Source organism: Monodon monoceros, unplaced genomic scaffold, assembly GCF_005190385.1.
Source record: "Monodon monoceros isolate NGI ecotype Baffin Bay Population unplaced genomic scaffold, NGI_Narwhal_1 Super_Scaffold_11, whole genome shotgun sequence".
Taxonomy (NCBI): domain Eukaryota; kingdom Metazoa; phylum Chordata; class Mammalia; order Artiodactyla; family Monodontidae; genus Monodon; species Monodon monoceros.
Genome location: NW_021703767.1, coordinates 59890111 through 59904077, shown reverse-complemented (window position 1 = coordinate 59904077; position 13967 = coordinate 59890111). Strand labels below are relative to the sequence as shown.

Here is a 13967-nt window from a genome sequence, read left to right as displayed (position 1 = left end):
AAGAAAAACAAAAAAACCACAATTGGTGCTTGAAAAACTGGACTTCCCAATACAAAAGAATTTTTCATCCATAGTTCTGTGATATACAGCAATTAATTTAAAATGCACCGTGGATCTAAATATAAAACATGAAACTATAATACTTCTAGAAGAAAAAGAAAAATCTGTGTGACTTTGTGTTAGTCAAGGTTTTCTTAGATATGACCCCATAAGCATAATTCATAAAAGCCATAATTGATAAATTGGACTTAAAATTAAGAACAACTATTTGAAAAACAGGAGAATGAAAAGACAACCCAGAACTGGGAGAATATATTGTGTATCACACATCTGATAAAGGCTATGTAGTCAGAATCCATAAAAAACTCTTAAAACCCCATAAATAACAAATGACCCAATAAAAATGGGCAAAAGCTTTAAACAGAACTTCATAAAAGATATACAAATGGCTAATAAGTACATGAAAAGTGCTCAGTATCATTAGTCATTATGGAAATGCAAATTAAGGTCACAAGGAAATACCTCTATACACCTATTAGAATGACTAAAATTTTAAAAGATTGACCATATTAAATGTTGATAAGGCTATGGTACAATTCAGATCCTCAGAGTCTACTAGTGAGAATATAAAATAGTATAACAACTTTGGGAAACAATATGGCAGTTGTTTAAAAAATGTACACTTAGCACCTGACTCAGCCATTCCACTGGATATTTACCAAATTGTTACCCAAGGAAAATGAAAGCAAATGTCCATGCAAAAATTTATACACAAATGTTCTAGCATCTTTATTTGTAATAGTCAAAAATTGCGAACAATCTAACTGTCCACCAACGTGAATATATATGATATATCCATATGATGGAATACTACTTAGCAACAAAAGCTAATGAATTATTGATACAACAAAGTGGATGAACCTCTCCCTCCCCCCCCATGCTGAATGAAAGCAGATAGACAAAAGTATAAACAGAAAGATTCCATTTATATGCAATTCTAGAAAATGAAACGAATGTAGTGACAGAAAGCAGATTAGTGGTTGCCTGGAGAACAGGATGAGGGCAAGAGGAAGGAGTGAATAAGGAGGATGAGGAAAACTGAGGGCAGGCTAGATATGTTCATTTTTTATTGTGGAGATGGTTTCACAGGTGCTTACAAACTTCAAAACCTGCCATGTTGCACATTTTAAATATGTTCAGTTTATTGAAGATTCCTTAAAGAAGCGATCTTGGTTTTGTCCCCCTCCCCCCCAGGATACTCGGTGAAAATATTTGCACAACATATATCTGAGAAAGAACTTTTATCCAGAGGGTACAAAGAGCTTTTACAACTCAATAACTAGACAAGCATCCTGCTTTTAAAATGGGCTAAAGATTTGAACACTTTACCAAATAAGATGTGTATCTGTCCAATAAACATGGAACATATGCTCAACACCAGTAGTAATTAGTGAAGTGCAAATTAAAATCACGAGAGACCACTTCACACTCACCATAGGGCTACAATGAAAAGGACTGACCATATCAAACGTTGGCGATGTGGAGTACCTGGAATCCGCATATGTTGCTGTTGACAATGCGAAATACTACAACCATCCTGGAAAACAATTGACCGTTCGCTTGTACCGCTGCCATTCATTTCCGAAAGCTTCTAAAAACACGCAAGCTTGGAGCCTCTCTAGCCCTCCACGCATCTGGGGATAGGGGCCCAGCGTGAGCCCCCCGCGGGCCTGGCATCCTGCGACGCGGTGCGCCCGGAGGTTGGGTAGAAGAAGGGCGCGCGCACCCCCATTCTCGTGCCCCACCTGGCTCCGCACGCAGGGGTCCCCTGCGAGGAGGCAGACTCTGCGCGGCCCCCTCTTCTGGAAGCAGGGAGGTGTTGGGTAGAGTAGAGCCCAGAGAGCCCCTCCGTCCCCTAGTCTTTCATCCCCAGGAACAGGAAAAAAGAGGTGTCAGGAAATGAAACTGGGGAGGCAAGCAAGGGGCTTGTAAGTCATGCAGAGAGTCTTTTAGAGCCACTGAAGGATCTTAAGTACGTGGGTGAAAATCATATTTACTCCAGCGGTGTGAAAAATGGATTTGGCCTAGAGGCAGGGAGACCAGTTTCACTTGGCCACCATATTTTATTATCAGTGTAGGTACTATAAGCACATGTCAGCTAGCCGGGAATTGGACTGGTGCGATATTCTGATGTCATCCTCTCATCTAGAGCCGTAAACCAACGTTGAGTAGGCAAAGTCAACGAAGAGTTCTATGATTAGGACTTGGGTTTCAGTCGGGAATGAGGATTAAATTAAAAAGCGAACATTCAGACCTTTCTGTTGTTCTTGTTGTTAATTTTTTATTGAAGTATGGCTGATTTACAATGTTTTCCATTATATCTTATTACAAGATATTGAATATGGTTCCCTGTAGTATACAGTAGGTCCTCGTTGTTTTTTTATATAGTTTGTATCTGTTAATCCCAAATTCCCAATTTACCACCCCCACCTTTTATCAAATAGAAATTTAACATTTCTACACTGTGCCAGAAAGGTATTCATGTATGTTTTCAATGGTGGTCCAAAGAAACTCTTAACAACTGTTTTCTGAACTGTCAAAACTATTTGTGTTATTTTACTTTAGGCTCGATGCATTGCACTTGCTTGGAAAATCATACATACCCGAGATACAATGTTTATTAACCAGAATAATTTTTAACAAGAATACCTTATATTCTGATCACAATGGAAATTATTTCCTACAGCTGGACATACTAACTAATACTATACAATTTCAGGCGCTATATTAGCATTACTATTAGGCTCTGAATCCTAGGGTCTTATCTGCAGCTTTGATTTGGGTATGCTAAATGCATTCAGAGGCTAGAACTTTATATGCTGAGATGCAAGAGTTAAAGAAAATTTCCAGGCTGTTTATCATGCCATAGTTTACAAGTAACACTAAAGGCCTTCTGTTTCATCATAGCTTTTAAACTGCTGTACAAACATAAGGTGTGGTTACTGTTTAACTTTACACCTTTTCCCAATACAAGGTCAGCTTCCTCTGTACACAGGCTCAAGTAATTCCCACTATGCCATGCCCTGTGTGCACCTTCTGGAAGTTGCCTGGTCTAGCCCCTGGACGTAAGATCTGGGACATTTCCGAACCTGGTGGTGGAAGCGCTTGGAAATCTTTCATCACCACTAGGTGGAGGACACCTGTTTCAGGGGAGGAGGGGTTACGAAATAGGAAGTAAAACCAGGAAAAGGGAGTTGTGACCACGGTTCCAGGGCCCCAAACCCATCTTGGAATTAGTGGACCCTCAGGTCTCCATGCCATCACCCGCGGCTCTGTACCTCCCAGATCTAGGTCTATAAGAACCCAAGCTTGAAGTTCCAAATCCCATCCCCGAATGTCACATATTCGCTTCCCCCAGCTAGGAGGCCCCCAGGACATTTCTGAACGCTGTCATCTCCAGTTCGCAGGAATCCGCCTTTGTGGCTAATGAAAAATGACAGATGACCACAGCCAACAATCTGAGCAGCGTCAGGTCGGCAACGATCTTCCAGTGAAATGGCAGCCGGAGACGTCTGCAATCTCTTTTTTCTTCCCCACCTCCTGTGTTACAGAGGCATCATCCCGCCTTCCTGCCCTCTAGGCTAAGAGGATCTCTCTAATCGTTTCTGAAAGGCTTCCGTGCCCTCCTCCTTTCCAGTTTTTCCACTTCCAAACTCCTACCGAAGACGTGTGAAGCAGAACAGAGACCATGATACAAAGAAGTTTCTTAAAACACCTCCTTTTCTAGGTTCTCAAGGCGTCCCCTTTAACGAACCAGGCCCACCTCTTTCCCATTCACCTACTGGCTTTCCGTCCTGCCCATCACTCTACCTTTAAGAATATTTCCTGTTCCTTCAACCCAACTTGCACACCTCCGCCCCCCGGCCCTCCTCATTGGGCCGCCAGAGGCCCGTTCACTCTTCACTTTTCCCTCCACCTCCTCCCGCCCTCTAGCAGAGCGCAACGGCGTCTCGGGTTCTGATCGGCTACCACGGCAGCCTCCCCGGGATCGGATTGGTGCCATGAGTGGCAGAGGCGGGACCGCGGTGCACCCAGGATAGGCTGTTAGCTAGCCGAGCGGCGGCCGCGGGAGGGGCGGGGGGAGGGGTGGGGAGGGGCGGGGGGAGGGGGGCTGGGAAAGTTGAGGCCGTGCTGCTGCCGGGTCTCCGGCCTTGAAGGCTTGGGCTCGCAGCTGCGGCAGTGGCCGCAGGAAGAGGCGGCGGGGGCGGGGGGAGAGGAGGGCCTGGGCCCGCGCTCCCCCAGCCCCAGAGGAGCAAGCGGCGGCCGCAGACTGAGAGATTCGCCCGGGCGGCCGGACAACCCTGTGGAACCCGCTTGGGATCATGACCCAGGCTGGGGTCGCCGCCGCCGCCGCCGCGGCCGAGCCCACGCAGCCCCGGGGTGAGTGACTGCTGGAGGGGGCCGCTGACAGCCGGGGCGGGGGGCGGGGGCCGGGGCTGCGGGGGCGGCTCCGGGGGGCGGCTCCGGGCTCTGCTCCACCCACCCCTTCCCCGCTCCCGGAGGCGAGGGCTGCGCAAAGTGTGTCTTCCTCCTGGGGACCCCTGCGTGCGGAGCCTAGTGGGGCGCGAGCGCCGAAGGTGCGCGCACCCCTCTTCTCCCCGACCTCCCGGCGCCCGCGTCCCCTGGTGCCAGGCCCGTGGGGGGATCGCGCTGCGTCCCGACCCCCGACATGCGCGCGAGGCGAGAAGGGCTCCACGCTGCCCCGAGTGCATAAAGAGCTGGGCATTCAGGTTCATACCGGATGGCCTTTGCCCGCCTCCTTCACCTTTTCCTGTTTCCTTCATTCCCTCTTCTTTCCTTGCCCTCCGATTTTCCTTCGGACCCACTGGTCAGACTCCTGTGACTTGCTTTTTAACTCTGACACCTGTGTCGGAGAGTTAGGCTTGCGTCTTCTTTTTAGAAGCCTTTCTTTTCCTTTCTGAATAGGAACGATTCTCCCATACCCGCTGGCCCCTTCCCCCTCCCCCCACTACGGTTACAGTGGGATATGGTCCTTCGAATTTATTAACTTTATCTGGAGATAAGAGAATGCATAAACCTATACGTGGGATCCCAGCTAATGACTTCCAGCTTACGTTCTCATGCTGTTTTTACTATTCAGTAGATATATTGACCTAACACCACACAAAACTAGACAGTTGTGGCTAACTTAAGTTCGCGGAAAAAAGAGAGTTGCTTACTTATCAAAGTACAGATTTCTTGAATAAACCCTTCCGCGAGTAACAGATTCTGAAGCATATTTGTACCTTTGCTTTTTCTTAAAAAGCAATCAAACAAGCAAACCTGCTTTTTGAAGGATCAACAGGCTGTCATGCACTCTAATCACTTTGATGACTTTTTCCTCCTACACAGGACGCGTGTTTAATGTAGTACAGAGTTGCTGTATGGGATACATTTGGTGTTTCCCTTTATTTGTGAAGCACGTTAAAAGTAATTGTTACAAAATATGCAAAATACTTTGTAATCATTGCACTAATGAAACCAGGAACAGTATCCTGTCTCAGGAACAGTGTAAAGAAGAACTTAATCTCATGTTTTGCTCTAATCTAAGCAGTATGACTTTTTTATACATAGGCATTACATTCTCTCTATATTTAAAAAAGAAGTTTTATAAAATCCAGATATGCATGCAGCCTAGAACATTCCTTGGAATAAAAGCACCTCATTGCAGGGATTCAAGGGCAGCGTAGGATTGAAATGCTATAAATAAAATTCCATGAATTTTATTTCATGGAAATAAAATTCTAAAGTTGCAGACTGTGCAGTCAGTGAAATAGGCAGGTAAGAGAAATTGATCTGCTGTTTTCCTATTTTCAGACCTTAGCATTGTCAACAAGGGAAAAGAAACATAAGAAAACTGAGAATGTTTAACTCAAGTTAGGAGATAGGCTTCAACAGGCAATCAGCTCAAAATTGTTGCTTATAAACAGAGACTGAATCAAGCTTGGGTCTTAACCATATCTTCCATGTCTTACCTTTTTATCCTCTAACCCAGTGGTTCTCAGTCTGGACTATACAGTAGAATCATCTTATGTACTTTCACATTTTAATGCCCAGACTGCTTGCCCCAGAGAGTCTCTTAACTTTTGATGTGGGGTTAACCTCAGCTGTAGGTGTAGTTTTTAAAGCTCCCCAGGTGTTTCAATTCAGCAGTCAGGGTTGAGAGCTACTATGTGTCTAGAACAATGTCCAATCCACTAGGCTTGCCTTCCAGGCTCTTCTAAATTAGGCCTTCACTCATGTGTCCAGCTTTCCCCCCACTACTTCCCAGCATGAGCCTCCTTGTGGTCCCACAGATATGCAGTTCAGATCCCTGCTTTTGTTAATGACATTGGTCTTTCTCAGCATATGGATGCCCCTCCCTGTGCGCCCTCTCCCCAGTGACAACAGTTCTAACCCTAAACTTTAATGAAGGTTTTCCTGGACAGCCCTTTCTCTTTAGTGATTGGCTCCCTTTGAACTTTTAATCCACATATTGTTTAAAAGACTCCCTTTGTGGTTACATCATGTGGTGGTTTAACTTTCTTTTTCTTTAATACATTTATTTATAACTTCTTTTGTATATGTGTTTCATTATTCTCAAACTTAACGGCAAGGAGTATTTTATTTTTCACTCTTCTACAATAGTTTGCTGTAGGTTGGATTGATTTGCTTTGAAACCTCCCCACTCTGCTTGCAACCATAGTTTCAGGTTTGATCCCATCCCAGATGTTTCTGTCGTGGTAGCTTCCTCACACCTTAACTCACATTGAATTCATGTATGGATGTCAGTTTCTTCCATGTATTTTCCTGACTTCTTCAGTAGGTTGATTATTTTCTGTGGCCCCATAACAGCTTGTACTTATTTCTGTGTTAACACTAATCACATTGCCGTTGAGTATGTGTTTATCCACCTTCTCCATGAGCCTGCTACCCCTAGAGCATCCACATTGAGAGCTCCAGGAGGTATGATTCACACTGTATTCTTAAATACCATTGCAGCATGTGGAGCTAGAACCCCGTGAACATAGCAACTGTGTTCTCTTCATCTTTGTACTTCTGGGACCTAACATAGCACTTATTAGTAGGCACTCAAAAAATGTTTGTGAAATAAGTAAATGACTGTTGTGTTATGTATTATGCAGAGATAACCATATACATCTTTAGCATAGGTTGATTTGGCATTAACTGATTTCACTATTAAATATTTTTATGTCCTAGACTCCTATTATGGATTTATTAGGGATTAGTGGAATTTAAGTAATTATGGTTTTGATAGATCACTTAAACATGTAATCATCCTTCCAATATGCATGGAAATATATGCCTTGAGTCTTTTATTCTGAGCTCTGGAAGTCGACTCTTGTTATCTGTAAAATATTTGTGGAACTCTAAGAGAAAAGCTGTTAACTGTTCAATTAGATAATTTTTCTTTTTCTCATTAAATTTTCCATACGGGTACAATTGCAGTACTTCAGAAGTCCAGATCTTTTAATTAGATCAGTAGGGCATAATAAGTTGCTCCTATTAATGTGCTAATATCCTGTTTTTAATTCAGTTCATCAAGTATTTATTGAGTGCTTACCACGTGTCCAATACTCTTAGGTGCTAAAGAGAATACAGAAGTAGTAAATGGTGTGGACTCAGCTCTCAAGAAGTTTTTAGACTTATTGGGAGGATTGGAAAGCATCATATCAAATAAGGGACTGAACACAATATTCATTAGCTAATTTAAACGTAAGTACTCAAAATTGATGATGCAGTGATTAATACCATGTAAAATTAAGAAAGACCAGATATTCCTTCAATAGACATTTATTACTCCCATACTGAGTACTAGTTGTTGAGCATACAAATATGGAAGATGTGGTGTCTACCATTTAGAAGCTTACGGTCTAGTGGGAATAGCCAATAAGCATATAGAGTGTATTTCCTGTTAAGATATTGTGGAGTATGTATTATGTCAGGATGTTTGGGACTAACCTGTAGGGATCAGAGAAAGTTTCAAAGAGGATACTTAGGAGTTCCCAGTTGGAAAGTTGATATGAGCATTCCAAACACAGTGATAGGTGCAAAGGCATGGAGATGAGAGAGGGCATTTCTTGATTAAGGAGCTACAAGTAGATTGTCATGGTAGAAAGTGGTATGTTAAAGAGCATGGACTTTGGGGTCAGACATGTGTAGTCAGACATGCAAACTTTTATTACTGAGAGGTCTGAGCCCTGGCAGACCTTGTCTGTGTAATATAGCAGTAGTGTGGTAATTTTGCTGCTAGTATTAGTAAATAGAGGTGCCCCAGGGTTCTCCCATGCATGAGGAGCCCCAGACAGCCTTCCCTCCAAATTAATGAAGCCATTATTGGGTCCCTTGGCAAAAGCAGTCTCCCCTTAGCTACTATAATTTCTTAAACAGCAGAAGCCTGTAGTGAAGGTGACAGGGAGAAGAAATTTGTAGTGTAACCATGAGAGGTACCACTTCTACCTCTACTCCACTTGCAGGATCAATTTCTCTTTGGTTAGAGCAGCAGAAATTGTCTTTGGCTAACTTAAGCAAAAAAAGGGGATTTATGGATAGATACTGGTAAGTTCATGGAAGTGAAGGAAGGTAGAATAATGAAGCCTTGGGAAGACCAGAGAAAGCAGCTTCTAGGATCACATGGGTCTGTGGGGCTAGCTCAGCCTCAGCCAGTTTTCCTCCTTGTGCACAGAGTCTTGTTGGTCAGCCCTGTGCCCATCCCAGAGGTGAGCCCATGTTTGATAGTCATATCAGACCTCAGGAATCAGACAGAGAAGCTGTCCAAAGGAAGAGCGAGGTGGTATTGCCGGAAGGCCAAAACCAAGATATTTCCTACAGAGTTCATAGGATCTGGCAGTGTGGAGATCTTGATGTGTGAGCTTGTTGTAAACAGTTTTAGGAATAAAAGCCATGTAACAGGGAGTTGAAGAGTGAATGGGAAGTGAGGATGAAAGGACAGTGAGTATAAACTACTTGTTCAAGGAGCCTGATGGTGGGACGGGAGAAGAGAATAGGAACATCTAGAATCTGTGGCAAGATCAGAAAAGGAAAAAAAAAATTTTTTAATCTTTTAAATAGGAAAAAAATGAATAATATATTTTAATGTAAAAGCACTAATAGGGAAGGAGAAATTAATAATATATGAGAGAAAGGATATATTTTTGTAACAAAATTGCTAAGAAGTGGGAGTGATAGAGTCCAGAACAAAGGTAGAAGGTTTAGTGTTAGCTGGAAATATTAGGGAAGGTTTTATAGAAGAGGACGTATTTGCACTGGGCTTTAAAGAGTTAGCAGGATTTGGATAAGCAGAGCAAAGTGGAAAGGTTGTGTCAGTGGGAAAATAGCATAGATTTAGCAAAAAATAAACTAGCTGATAAGGAGCACAGGGAAACATCTGTCTGAATTGGGGAGGAGGGAAGAGTAGATGATGTGATCAGCTATATAACCCTGCTCCTCTGTGTGTTGTACTAGGTAGAAATGGATGAGTGAGCCCTGCAATAAAGAAGGCAATGTGAGGTAGAGTCATGAAAGGTAGGACCCAAGAGTTTGGATTTGATACAGTAGATGTTGGAAAATGGTACTGTAGATTCTGGAGCAGGACAGGCATGTGATGGGATACAGTGCAATGGAAAGATGAATGAGACATTGGAGTATAAAACCATTGAAGAATAGGGAAAAGACTGGGAGCAAAAAAGAGCCAGACCTGTGTAAAATGGGGACTCATCTAAGGTGGTAGTAACAAACATGAGAAGAACATTGTGCAAGAAATTGAGAGGATTCGGTGAGAAGATCTGAAGGTTACTTTTGGGTTTAAAGCCATGTTAAAGTTTTGGTGTCGTTGATAAAATGGAGAAATTGGAAATAGGTCTCTTAAGAGGCAAAGCCATTTGACATGTTGCACACAGACTCTTGTTTATTGGTTTTGAAATGAATTGCTCTGAAGAGAGCTTTGCCTAACCAAAGATTTGGAATAAGATCAGTGTTGAAATGTAGCTTTATTGTAGAAAATGTAACAGCTTTTACACAGAAACAATTTGAAACTTTGCAGGGGAAAAGCAAATAGAAAAAAAGCATTCAGCCTTGGAAGTCAAAGTGAGAGAAAGACAAGGATTCATGTTAGAGAAAGATGATGCATAATTGGAGAGAGGAAGACAGCCTGGGAGAGAGAATTTCAAGAAAAGGCAGAGATCAGCAGCCTCAAATCCTGCAGAGAGGAGAAGACCTTTGACTTGGTGAAAAATAGTCCCTGACCTCTAAGAAAGCAGTTTTGGCTAGCAGGAGCAATCAGAAGGCGTACTGCCATGGGCTTTAGAAGAGACTGGCCAGTGAAGGAAAGGTGAGACGTTTCATAGGAAAGGAGGAAAGAAACGGAATGATAGACAGAAAAGGCAGTAAATTCCAGTTTAATATGAGGAAACTCTTTGTATTTTGGAAACAAGAGAGAAATGGTTAAGGAGGGAATATAGTACTAAAGAGGAAAGAATCAAGTATAGAATCTCTCTCCACAGGTGGTGGAATTAGCTTTAGGATGTTCTGGTAGCCTGAAAGGACAGATGTGTAGACAGAGGTCTGTTATGATAAATGTAGGATCCAGTTAAGGAACGTGAACCAGATGACCTTCATCTTCCCAGTGAATTAGGGGGGAAATGGAAGAAAGGCAAGTAAAGTGTCTTTAGCTCTTGCTACATACCAGGCACTTTGCTTGATCCATTAAACGTATTATCATGTAAACTCCTAAGAGTTCTTTGAGGGGTTGGCGATAATCTCCCAATTTTAAATGTGAGGATACTAAGACTTCAAGGAATACTTACTTTTAAAAGCAAATAGCTAGTAAATGTCAACTTTGAGATTTGATCCTCAGTCTAATATCAAAGGCTAGTCTCATTCCACTGTACCATTCATTCATTCATGTCAGGTGAAGAATATGGGGAACTTGAGAGAATCTGTACCACTGATTACAGTGGCCGTGCCTCACAGTCACTTGAGGAGCTTTGAAAAGCTCCTGCCTGCACCTTACTGATTACCCACTATATTAGTCAGGCTTCTCCAGAGAAACAGTAGGATATATGTCACAGGATGAGTCTGGAGCATCTTACAGTGCCAAAAAGTAAGAAAGTACTAAAGAGTGTTAATAGGAAATTTGAGGAGGACAGCTGGTGAAGAAGACTACTACTTTTACAACTTAAATCCTTCAGAATGATCGGAGTAGTTTAATATAAGGGTGTTTTATTTGCATAATGAAAAAATCCAGTTAAATAACAAGAATAAGAAAATGGGAGAATAAGGACACATCCTTATTAGTGTTGAGAAGCTGGGAAAGGTGTCATCTAAAGACAAAAAACATTGAGGACTTTAGGAGAAATGAAAAGCATATAGGAGCAGCTTGGTGACAAACCTTATAGCATTGAGAAATCTGCAACCTGATACAGGCTTAAAGCAGAAACACTAGAAAAGTGAGTTTTGCCAACACAGTTGTGGAAAACCCCAATTCTCAGAGACTTTGAAAAGTTGAGGTTGGTTGTCTTAGTCCATTTTGGTTGTTATAACAAAATACCGTAGACTGGGTGGCTTATAAACAACTGAAATTTATTTCTCACAGTTCTGGAGGCTGGGAGTCCAGATCAGGGTGCCAGCATGGTTGGATTCTGGTGAAGGCCTTCTTCTGAGTTGCAGACCGCCTACTTCTTGCTGCATCCTCACAAGGTGGAAGGGGCAAGCGACTTCTCTGGGTCTTGTTTTATAAGGGCACCAATCCCTCATGACCTAATCATCTCCTAAAGGTCCCACCTCTTAATACTGTCACCTTAGGGATTAGGATTTCAGCATATGAATTTGGGGGGTGGGGTGGGGAAAGCAAATATTCAGTTGGTAACAATGGTCTAAAGGTAATTAGTTACTGGATTTTAGAACAACTGTACTAGGCCTAATTAGAATAGCTAATTACAGTGTTTACTCTCGAGCTAAGCTACTAGAACTTATTTATATAAATTGGGTGTATCTCCATCTTGGGCTTGAGGGCCAGAGAGAGAATCAGGGTTATACCTCAGAGAACTTCTAAGTGCCCCTGTGAATGTAGGGTTCCTTCCTTCAGAAGTTACCCATCTAGCTGCTCCCCTCCATCTCTGCATGATTCTCTGGATAGCCAGCACTCTCATAATCAGCATACACTTTCATGATGGGGAGAAGAGTGATATTCACGTATATTAAAGCAGTGGTTGTTAGTGGTGGAGGCCCATTAAAAGCACCTAGGGAGCTTTTCTTTTCTTTTCTTTTCTTTTTTTTTAAAGATGATTTCTACAGTGCATCCAGAGTTGAGAACCACGGTGCTGGGGAAACCAACTTTAGCTATCAGTTCGATTAACCAAGACTCACTAAATATTTAAGGAAAATCAAGAGGGTGAAAGAGGGACACCAAGCTGAACAAACAGAGGAATTGATTTTTGAGAAAACAAATTGAATATAATAGATAAAAGATAATATTTGTTATTCAAAAATAATCCTGAAAGATTTTAGGGAATATAATTTCCATAAAATAACAATGGGGTGCTATGAAAAAGAAACAAGAACAAGACAGTTTTTGGAAATTGAGAACATGTTTTCTGAAATAAAAACTTGAATAGCAGGCTGAATAGCAGCATGGTTGTAATAGATGACTGAATTAACGAACTAGAAGATCAGACCAAGGAGTTCTTCCAAAATATGGTACAAAAGAACAAAGAAGAAAACTATGAGCTGTTGGACATGAAATATATATCTAGGAGGAGAACTAATACTCTAGAACTAAAATTCTGCACCATTTCAGTAAGTCTTTGGCAGAGGGGAGATGGTGGGCATTTGGTAGGTAAGAATTAGAGTGTGTTAAAACTTCTGTAGTGGTAGAAGAGGAGACCATAGATACTGTTTTTAATAGGAAGAAAATTTGTTTAAATTTAATATTAGTATATCTTAAGTTATTGATATGTGATTCCTTTTCTGTCAGCTTTATCCTCTCAGCTTTGCTTTTCTTTGTGTGTCAGTTTCATCCTCAGACTGGCTTCCCTCTTTTGCAAGATGTCTGCAAGTTCAGTATTTGGAATTACCTGCTTTCTCTTTAAATTGGAGAGAGAAAGGGCACAGCTACCCACATCATCAAAGAAAAGTCCTGAGCTTTGCTTTGATTGGATAGGTCAGAGACCAGTCACTGTTGTCAGAAAAAAAATCATTTGCCAAGACCTGCCAAGGCCTACTACTGAAGCACAAGGGCTATGCTGGGGAGGGGTACATACCTAAGTGAGAATTGGGGAAGTTCATGGAGTGGAGAGGAGAAAATGTCTAACAAATGTCCACTACAGTATGTTTCTTAAAATTGTTAAGGATATTTATGAATAGAATAGATATAGAAGGAAAGAAGATATTGAGGAAAATAAACAAAAAGCCAGCCAAGGAAAAGTAAAAACTTAGTGGAGGAGGGAAGAGAAAAAAAGCGAAATATGACCAAATGTAGCAATAGTTACAATAAATGTGACTGTAATACATTCTCATTTTTTTTAAAAAAGCTCTTAAATTATGTAGAAACAAATCTCCAGATTTGTGTTATTTTAGACAAATATAAACAAAATAATGCAGAAAGGTTAAAAATAAAATACACACATACATACTCCAGGCAAATGTTGAATGGAAGAAAATGCATAGTAATTTGTTATCAAAATTTAATTCCAGACAACAAACATTTAATTTAAAATAGTTGATAAAACTTTATACCTAAGGAGCTAAAAATACACACTCTTCTCAAATACTCATATAACACTTAACAAAAATATATCATGTAACAGGGCTACACAGAAAATCTCAAATTGAAAATTTTTTATTGCCAGTTGTAATGCAAGGAAATAGTTCCCTCCCTCTCTTCCTCCCTCCCTCCCTCCCTCCCTCCC

General features: G+C 41.6%; 1 protein-coding gene across 2 annotated transcripts in view; it reads left to right on the top strand.

Annotated features, from left to right (window-relative positions):
- Positions 1–4179: 4179 nt before the first annotated feature.
- Positions 4180–13967, top strand: part of USF3 (upstream transcription factor family member 3) — a 44118-nt gene continuing 34330 nt past the window's right edge. Inside the window, exon 1 of one of the 2 annotated variants that reach the window (XM_029214449.1) lies at positions 4180–4440. The gene's annotated coding sequence lies outside the window, so the exon portion shown is untranslated. The remainder of the gene's footprint in view (positions 4441–13967) is intronic. The other variant, XM_029214446.1, reaches the window with a different exon arrangement.